The sequence below is a fragment of the Galeopterus variegatus genome, unplaced genomic scaffold (assembly GCF_000696425.1).
Source record: "Galeopterus variegatus unplaced genomic scaffold, G_variegatus-3.0.2 Scaffold1102, whole genome shotgun sequence".
Classification (NCBI taxonomy): Eukaryota; Metazoa; Chordata; class Mammalia; order Dermoptera; family Cynocephalidae; genus Galeopterus; species Galeopterus variegatus.
The window spans coordinates 191,547-199,853 of NW_007727213.1; the positions used below are offsets into that span (position 1 = coordinate 191,547).

Sequence of the window (8,307 nt, forward strand, 5' to 3'; positions counted from 1 at the left end):
ACATGATACCTCATTGTGGTTTTGATTTGCATTTGCCTGAAGACTAGTAACGTTGAGCATCTTGACATATACCCGGCAGCCATTGCATGTCTTCTTTGGAGAAATGTCTATTCAAATCCTTAGCTTATTTTTTAAACAGGGTTTTTAGTTCTTTTGGTATTGAGTTGCAGCAGTTCCTTATGTATTGTGGAAATTAACCCCTTATCACATGTATGGTTTGCAAATATTGTCTTTCTTCCATAGGTTTCCTTTTCATTTTAAGAACTGTTTCCTTTGCCATGCAGAAGTTTTTAGTTTGATGTAGTCTCACTTGTCTATTTTTGCTTTTTGTTCCCTGTGCTTTTGAGGTCCTATCCATGAAATCATTGCCAATAACAATGTCATGAAGCTTTTCCCCTATGTTTTTTTCTAGAAGTTTACAGTTGCAGTTCACATTTAAGCCTTTAATCCACTTTGAGTTTATTTTTGCATTTGGTGTAAGATAAGGGTCCAAACTGAGTCTTTTGCATATGGATATCCAATTTTTCTAATGCCATTAGTTAAAGAATCTATTTTTTCCCCCATTGTGTATGTTTGGCATTCTTGTTAAAGGTAAATTGATCATGTATGTGTGAACTTATTTCTGTGCTCTCTGTTCTGTTCTATTTATCTATATGTCTGTCTTTATGCCAGTACTGTACTGTTTTAATTACTATAGTTTTGTAATATACATTATAATAAGGAATATGATGCCTCCAGTTTTGTTCTTCATTTTCAAGGTAGTTTGGCTATTCAAAGTCTTTTGTGGTTCCATTTAAATTCTAGAATTTCTCTTTTCTACTTCCATAAAAAATGCCATTGGGATTTTGATAGGGATTGCATTTGTGAGGAAAGTGGAGTCAGTATAGTCAGGACCCCTCGCCTCATATCTGGCTGGGTATGGTTCAGCACATCCATTGTAAACAAGTTCCATAGGAGGGGAGTTCCTGTGCATGTGCACCTTGGCAGTATGGAAGGCAGCGGCGGCAAACCGCAGGTCGGTAGAGCTCATGTCTGAAAAATAAAATCATGTCCACTTTTCCAGTGGCTGCTCAGTTTTTCTTTTGACTAGCTGGCTCAGGACCAACACAGGATGGGGAAGAAGGGTCTGTCATCCTGCCTGATAATTGGTGTAGTTGGCAGGATAAGCAGGTAAGGGAGCCATGAGCCCCTTGGGATGGGGAGGAGATGTGGCTGCCCTCAATCATGTGGTACCTGGTGGCAGCGTTCCTGTGGACTTGAGCTCCACTGGAAACATGGGATGAAGTGGATGGGTGCCCTGAGAGCATAGAGGAAGCTCTCANGGCAAACCGCAGGTCGGTAGAGCTCATGTCTGAAAAATAAAATCATGTCCACTTTTCCAGTGGCTGCTCAGTTTTTCTTTTGACTAGCTGGCTCAGGACCAACACAGGATGGGGAAGAAGGGTCTGTCATCCTGCCTGATAATTGGCGTAGTTGGCAGGATAAGCAGGTAAGGGAGCCATGAGCCCCTTGGGATGGGGAGGAGATGTGGCTGCCCTCAATCATGTGGTACCTGGTGGCAGTGTTCCTGTGGACTTGGGCTCCACTGGAAACATGGGATGAAGTGGATGGGTGCCCTGAGAGCATAGAGGAAGCTCTCAGGGTATTGAGCTCCATGGTGAAGGATGAAGAGTCCTGGAGAATGGCAAGCTGCATGGACTGGTTGTGGTTTGCTGTATTGCAAGCCAGTATGGACTGGGCATTCCATGAGGCAGCACAGCAAAAGGCAGACATGCTGGAGAATGAAGTACAGCTACCAGTCACCCCCATTCCTGAAGCTGAAGATGATGACAATCCTGAGGGTGAGTTTGGAGAGCCTGTGTGTCTTCTTGCATGACCTGCTGTGCATCAGAAAATGAAGCCCTAGCTGCTTGGCCCCTACTATTGTGGGACCTAGGGGTGGATGGTGTGATGTGCTCTGGTGAGGAGATGGAAATTTGGCTTCCATCACTGCACATCCGTCCCTGAGGCAGTGGTTACAGAACAGCCACAGATACACACCAGGACAAGATAACCACTCCTTGATGTAATGGGTGAATGCAGCTATCCGGACCATATGGGTGAACACTGGAGAACTGCCCGAAATCTTGAGTAAATGGCAAACATGTGTCGAGCTGGGCCAAGTAATTCAGGAGCTGGGGATGTGCCAGTCCATGTTTAATGTGAACACCCATGGCCCAGACGATGAACTTTCCACCAGCAGCACGAGGGACATAGTGCTACAGAATGCTCTATTGACTTCCTTTGGGTCGCTGGTGGCTATCTTGGCCCCATACATTGGTCATCCTATACATGAACTGATGGCTGTGATGGCCAGTCTGGGTGAAGCAGAAGGGAGGAGACAGACGAAAGGGGTTCAAAACGTGGCTAAGACTAAATCCCCAAGAAATGCTTGGGAGTTTACCTTGACGGGACCAAGCAAGACCAGTCACATGCAGATGTGGTTTGACTTGCTTATGGCAGGAGTTGATAGAGAAAATATTGACTGGCAGGCAAATGTGGTCCTGTTGGCCTTGTGGCAACAGTTTTGCCCCAAACAGTGTTTCACCAAACATCTGGAAACAGGTGGCAAGGTATGCCCAGTATATTTGAAGGACTTTATGGCTACTTCTGCAGAGGTAGATGGACTGTTCTCTTTTGGCTAGGGATCAGGCTGAGGTGCTCATCTTTTGGGGGCAGACAAGCACCAGAGGCCTCTTGTTGAACTGGTAATACATTGGTCTGAGACAAATGTACATGTGTTTGTGTTGGTGGACACTGGCACAGAATGTAGCCTCGTACATGGCAACCATGATAAATTTCCAGGGGCCACAGTGAATGTTGGTGGTTATGGAGGACAGACTATTACAGTCAAAGCTGTGCCACTGAGCATTGAACAATTGATCCCTCATGTATACACTGTGGATGTATCTCCTGTATCCAAATACATCTTGGGTATAGATGTACTTTATAGGATACACCTGCGAATGACTGTTGGAGAATTCTGTTGCAGATACAGACAGTGAAGCCTGAGTTGTGGGGACAGGCTAAACATGACTCACAGATATTACCCAAGCCAAGGTGCGTGGTCAATTTGAAACAGTATCACTTGGTGGGAGGACCTGCAGAGATAGGTGCCACTGTCTTGGAGTTGGAGAAGGCTGGCATCAGTTGTCCTGCACCAAGTCCTTTTAACACCCTAGTATGGCCAGTGAAAAAACCCAATGGGACTTGGAGGATGACTGTGGACTATCAGGAATTGAACAAATAGTGTCTCTTTTGCACGCAGCTGTGCGTTCAGTTCACGACTTGATGGATCAGCTGATGACTCAACTAAGAACTTATCATTATGTACTGGACCTTGTAAATGCTTTTTTCTCTATCCTGATCTTGGCTGACATCCAAGATCAGTTTTCCTTACCCTGGGAAGGAAGGCACTGGACTTTTCAGGTGTTTCTGCAAGGCTACCTGCATAGCCCAACCATCTGTCATGGTTTAGTGGCTGGGGACCTAGCCAGATGGACTAGGCCCAGCACAGTTACAGTGTTTCATTATACAGATGATGTCTTACTAACCTCTGATTCTCTTGCGGATTTAACCAAGGCAGCTCCAATGCTACTAGGTCATTTGGAACAATATGAGTGGGTCATATATAAGGGTTTTACCCTTTGGATATGTACTTGGAAGTATCAGTGGTGGCTGGTAGGTCACCAACCTCTGTGGGAACAAGCCATGTGGCAAAAGTTATGGGAATTAGGACATGAAAAGGACGTGAGTCTTTTCCATGTCACAGGACATTTCCCTTTAGCCAGTCCAGGAAATGATGAAGCCGATACCTTGGCTAAGGTGAGATGGCTAGAGAGAGCTCCAGCAGCTGATATAGCTGGGTAGCTACATTGGAAAATGCAGCATGCTGGCTGCAAGACCATATGGTTAATGGCTCACTGGGTGCTGCATAAACCTAAGAAAGAATGCCCCTGATGGGTGGATATGCTGGCTCGCTGGGTGCCACATACAGATAGGCAGAAAACCCAAGAGGAGGATGCTCCTAACATGGTGGCAGGTGGATCTTGTGGGATCACTGCCAAAGTCAGGGAACTACAGGTATATCTTCACAGCCATTGATATAGCTACTGGTCTTCTGTTTGTATGGTCTATTAAGGCCCCAGACCAGGTAAGCACTATTAAGGTGTTGAATAGCCTTACAGCTGTGTACGGTCTGCCCCTGGTCATAGGGAGTGATAATGGAACCCACTTTACTGGACATGAAGTACAGAAATGGACTTCGCAGTTGTCCATTCAGTGGAAGTTACGTGTCGTATCACCCAGTATACGACAGTATAATGAACAGTATAATGGTCTTCTGAAAAAGGGACTAAGTCTATCCACCCAACCCCCATCCCTGAAGGGGTGGACACAGCAGTTATGGCTGACAGTCAGGATCTTAGATGAGAGACCCTGCAGGGGCAGGTATTCTCCAGTAGAGGCTCTGTTGCATGGAGCCACAGCACCTATTCCTGCATCCATTCTTTCCAGGATGGTAAGTTGGCATGTATTCTGCCAGAGGGATGAGAACCCCCTCTATTGGTGTCAATAACCTTTTTGTCTTTTTGCCCATAGTATTGTGGCTGCAGGCACCAGAGTCAACTGGACACATACATACATTTGTGTGGTCAATGTGTCAGCTTGCTGAATATGCACTGAGTTTCCTACCAGTGTGGTTGCAGGATTCCTGTGGAAAATCACCTCAATGATGACTGCTAACTGGACATATATATGGGTGGGGTTTTCATACCTAATAGTTGAAAGGATAGAGCTCTGGAGACAAACTTCAAGGTGTATTAAATGTAAGATAAGTACGGAGGTTATACGGATGCAAGGGTCAGCCATCCTTGCTGAGGGAACATCGTGGAAGATTCTGATCACATAGATTGTACACCAGGGGGCCCTGAAGGGGTGGACTGTGAGGAAAGCAGAGTCAGTCTAGTCAGGCCCCCTTGGCTCATATCTGGCTGGGTCCGATTCAGCACATCCATTGTAAACAAGTTATGTAGGAGCAGGTACACTTGGAGGTATGGAAGCCAGCGACTATGAACTGCTGGTCAGTGGAGCTAACATCTGAAGAATAAAAGCACGTCCACTGTGCTGGCAACTGCTTGGTTTTTCTTTCGACTACCTGGCTCAGGACCTGCACAGGACAGGGCAGAAGGGTCTGTGATCTGGCCCAACAGCATTGAATCAGTAAATCTCTTTGAATAGCATGCATATTTTAACAATATTAATTCTTCAAATACATGAAACACAGGATATCTTTTCATTTGTTTGTGTCTTTATTTTCTTTCATCAATGTTTTGTAGTTTTCACTGTGCAGGTGCTTCACTTCTTTAGGTAAGTTTATTTCTAAGTATTTTATTCTTAGTGGTGTTATAAATGAGATTGTTTTCTTATTTTCTTTTTCAATTAGTTTGCTGTTAGTGTGTAGAAATTCAACTGACTTTCCTGTGTTCATTTTGTATCCAGAAACTCTACTAAATTTGTTTATGATTGCTAAAAGTTATTTTACATTAGTTATAGCAGTTATATTACTGCTCACTGTTAAAGTTATAAAATTCTTTAAAGTTTCTCTATATAAGATTGTGTCATGTCATAAAGGAATGATTTTACTTCTTTCTTTCTAATTTTGGATACCTTATATTTCTTTTACTTACCTAATTGTGAGGACTTCCAGTACTATGTTGAATAGAAGTAGTGAGAGTGGGCATCCTTGTCTTGTTCCTGATCTCAGTGGAAAAGCTTTCAGGTTTTCACCATTGAGTATGATGTTAGCTGTGGGATTTTCATATATGGCCTTTACTATGTTGAGGTAGTTTTCCCCTCTTCCTAGTTTGTTGAGGGTTTTTGTCATAAAAGGTATTGAATTAAAAAAAAATTTATTGAATCATAATTGATTATACATATTTTGGGGGTTCAACATTAACATATGCTGATCAAATCAATATTACTAGCATATATATATTGTTAAAATTGTACTTATTCTTTACACCCCTTGTCCAATCTCTCCCCATCTCCTTCTCCCTTCCCCCTCTAATTACTCTAGATTTCTTCTCTCCCTCTGAAAGAGTAATGGTTACTCTATTAATTTGTTGCCTAGACGATCTGTCCAATGCTGAGAGATGTGTTCAGGTCCCCCAGTATTATCATAGAGCAGATGCTGCTTCTGTCACTCTGAAACCGGCTTTGTGGAGAGAGACATCCTCTTCTTTTCTTTGGCCTCTGCTGGTGACTCTCCTTGTGTCAATGCACTCCAGTGGCTGGTGGACCATCTGCGTGGTGGTTGTGGTCTCTAGCTACTTTCAGAGCAGCCATAGTTATTGTGGTGGCTGTGGTGGGCCACCCGCACAGAGATGATGTTTTTGGCATGCTCCTTGGTGCTGGCAGTGTGACTGGTTGTGTGTGGGGTGTCTGTTCCCTGGCTCCGTACCTCAGGTCCCTGGGTGAGCCCTGAGGTGCTGGTGGTGTGCCTGGTTGTGGGAGGAGGGGGGGGTCCAATCTCTGGCTCCATACCTCAGGTCCCTGGGCAGGCCCCAAGGAGCTGGCAGTATGCCTAGGGTGGAGCTAATTTTTTGTCCTTTGCTTACTTCTAAAATGAGGGAAATTCTTATGGGGACCAGCACTTGAGCTGTGTGGTTTAGCTAAATTGCTGCTTTGCTGCTGATTCCCTAGCGAAGGCTTTTCATGCAACTCAGGCCTTAATGGTTGACTTTACAGGTACTTCCGGCTCTCCAGAGACTGGGTGCACCTGGGTTGTATAGAAACTCTGATCTGGGCCTGAGTCTTTTCATCAAACTACACCCCATGCAATTCTATATTCCTGACCAGTCTCCTCTGAGTGGTCCTTCTCTGATTGGGGTGACAGTCAGCTGTCCTTGCTGTGCCCCACAGTGTTCCCCTGGTGGGCCTGTCTCCCCCACTGTTCATGCTGCATATACTTCTCATGGGACAGGCCATGTGCCAGTCCCTTGTGATGACTCACCAGCCTCTGAGTGGCTCCTTTTTTTCAATTGTTGTGGTTCCTCCCTCCTGTGTGGGTCCACGGGAACCCTAGTAGTGGTCTTGCTGGCCTGGGGGCCACCAAGACCCTCTTCTCCCCTGCCACCTCCAAGCAACTTCATCCAAAGGGCACAGCTGTGGCTTTTGTCAGCTCCTTGGCTCCTGCTCCAGGCACTCAGCAGCTCCAGCATTAAAGCAGCTGTGGCACAAAATGGTTAGAGTGGTTTTTTCTTTCTCTCATCATGGCTTCTCCTGCCTTCATGCACCCTCCTCCTCTTTCCCTGAGCTCTAGCAGCCCCAGCTTGGCTGTTGTTGCTTTTTTGTAGTTGTAAATTGGTTGATTTGTGTGAGAGAGTGATGCTGGGGACTGTCTGTTCCTCCATCTTGGCCAGAAACCCAGGGTATTGAATTTTATCAAACACTTTTTATGAATGTATTGAGAGGATCATATAATTTTTATCCTTTGTTCTCCTACTGTGGCATATTACATTTATTAATTTTTGTATGTAGACCCATCCTTGCATCCCAGGGATAAATCCCACTTGATCATAATATATAATCTTTTTAATGTGCTGTTGAATTCAGTTTGCTGGTTTGAGAAGAATCTGCATTTATTGTTCTTTAACTGTTTGATGGAATTCACCAGTGAAGCTATCTGGTTCTGGGGTTTTCTTTGATGGAAGACTTTTGATTTTTGATTTACTGTCTGCCGTGGCCTGAGTGTTTTTCCCATCCAAAGCTCATGTAGAAACTTAATTTCCAATATGGTATTTGAAAGGTGGGGCCTTTAGGAGATGGGTGGGTTGTGAGAACTATGCCTTCATAAGTGGTTTATTCCATTCAAGGATTAATGGGCCAGTGGTTAAGTGGATTATCCGACAGTGGCTCTGGTGGCTTTATAAGAAGAGCAAGTGAGCATGTTAACTCTGGCTCTGGCTGTTCTTTCCATGTGGTTGCCTGCGTCATCTCGGGACTCTGTTGAGATTTCCCACCAAGAAGGCAGCACTCACCAGATGTGCCCCCCACACCTTAAACTTCCCAGCCTCCCGAACTGTAATAAATAAATTTCATTCTCTCATAAATTACCTAATTTCAGGTATCCTATTATAATAGCAGAAATCAGACTAATACACTGTCCATACTAGTTATAGGTCTTTTCAGATTTTCTATTAATTCCTAATTTTGTCTTAGTATATTGTATTTTTCTAGGAATTTATCCATTGCCTCATAGTTCATATG

General features: G+C 44.5%; 1 pseudogene; it reads left to right on the forward strand.

Moving 5' to 3' along the window:
* Positions 1-1,543: 1,543 nt before the first annotated feature.
* Positions 1,544-8,307, forward strand: part of LOC103592170 — a 71,291-nt pseudogene continuing 64,527 nt past the window's right edge.